Source organism: Chrysochloris asiatica, unplaced genomic scaffold (assembly GCF_000296735.1).
Source record: "Chrysochloris asiatica unplaced genomic scaffold, ChrAsi1.0 scaffold00338, whole genome shotgun sequence".
Lineage (NCBI taxonomy): Eukaryota > Metazoa > Chordata > Mammalia > Afrosoricida > Chrysochloridae > Chrysochloris > Chrysochloris asiatica.
This window is the reverse complement of record NW_006408856.1, coordinates 919153-921257: the sequence shown is the minus strand read 5'-3', so window position 1 is coordinate 921257 and position 2105 is coordinate 919153.

The window sequence follows — 2105 nt, the reverse complement described above, 5'->3', positions numbered from 1 at the left end:
CAGGAGGGCCAAGACACTGGAAAAGGGTACTATGTTTGGTCAGGTAAAGAGGCAGTCCTCCAATGAGTTGGATTAGCACAGTAGTGGCAGCAATGGGCTCAGGTGTAGCCCAGGACTGGGCAGTGTTTCATTCTGTTGTGAATAAGGTAGCTATGAGCTGATGCCAACTCAATGGGACCAAATGTCAACAGAGAACCCAGCCTAAGACAACCCACAGTGAAATATATTGACATAGTGTTTCAAACATAACAGTAATTGCGAGGATAGAGTGGATCAACCAGTGTTTTGTTCTATTGTGCATAGATAGGGTCATTCTGAGTCAGAACCAACAAGACAGTACCTAACCACAGTAAATGAGATGTCTTTTGAAGCAGATTTGCCCAGTGAAACATGTCATTTGAGTTTTTTCACTATTACTTCCATGAAGATTGATTGCAAATCCAAACAAAATGAAATCCTTGACCGCTACATTCTTTTCTGTATTTATCACTATGTTGTTTATTGATCCATTGTGAGTTTATTTTAAATTTTCTGTATGATGAGGTGCAATCCATACTGAAGTTTATAGTCTTAGACCTCTCTATTAGTAAGCACGGTTATGTTTTCTGCATATTGCAAGTTGTTAATAAGTCTCCCTCTTGTCCTGTTGATCTGTTCTTCTTCATCTAGTCTAGCTCCCTCAGCACAAAGTATGATTAAAGAATACAACCCTGACAAAAATACTTCTTTAATTTTAAACCATGTAGTCATATCTCCTTGGTGTGTTTCAAGGACTGCCTCTTGGTTGATGTATCAGCACAATTAAATGTTCTGGATTCCCATTCTTTACAATGTTATCAACAATTTGTTGTGATCCACCTAGATACACATAAAGACAGAGCATGAATATAAGACACGTCAATATTATCTAAAATTTCTTTATCTCCAACATACATAAGAACTGCAACATTACAACTTTTGGGACATATTATATGCAACCATTTTAAGATTGAGATAAAGGGAGAAATTAGACATCTTTATCTAGATATATTATATTTGAGGGAAATGTAGAATATATAAGTAAACAAACACTCATCAGGCATCTGTAATTTCAGTATGAAATCATGGGAATTAGTTGTGTATGAAATGATATGCAAGATTTAAGATGAGCCATGTAGGGATTACAGTTGAAACTGTGAGATTAGGTGAGCATTTTAAGAACTAGGCCATAGGGAGAACAGAACATAAAATGAAATAAAATGAGAAGGAAAGACAAATCTTCTCAAGTAGAGTTGAAGTTATATGCACAATGAAATTGATTCTGCATGCATTCCATTCACCAGCACTATAGGTTCTCCACAATGAAATGGAATACATGGATTTAAATGTCTTTTGGTTAAAAACAAAAAACAATTGACATAAAGTCTCTGCAAATAGAGCTGTTACATATTCTGGAGACCTAGAAAATAAATTCTACTCTTAAATATCCCTTAAAAAAACTTTAGCTGTTTGAGTAAGTCTCTACTAACCACAATACCTTGATCAAAATAAAGCGCATTAATTCCTCTTTCTTTTCATTTTCTATGTTTTCTTTGTAGCAATGATCACACAACAGAATTATAAATTTATGTGTGTGATTGCCTGAATATGATTTCTGACTTGATTAAATTCTATTAAAGCAAGAAGCATATCCTTTTATCTTACTAATTTAACTCACCAACAAGCAGGAGACACAAAGTAGAATATGTTGATTGAATGAACATGACTAATTAATCATTTAAAACCTTGCCCATTGGCCCATGGATATAGTTCTGTACATAATTATTTTCGTTATGTGTCACTACTAGAAAAGTAGAATTGTATGAAGGTAGGAAATGGTGGAAGAGAATGTATGCTTCCTTTGCTTCTGAGATTTTCTGTTGATGTTCAACAATCATACACATGTGCACGTATTTTACTTCTACATGATCTCAGTGCAGAGATGTTGTAGTTAGGTTCCATTGAGTCAGTACTGACTCATAGCAACCCTATGCACAACAGAACAAAACACTGTCCAGTCTTGGGCCAAACTCACAATTGTTGCCACACTTGATCCCATTGATGCTGCCACTTTGCCAATCCATCTC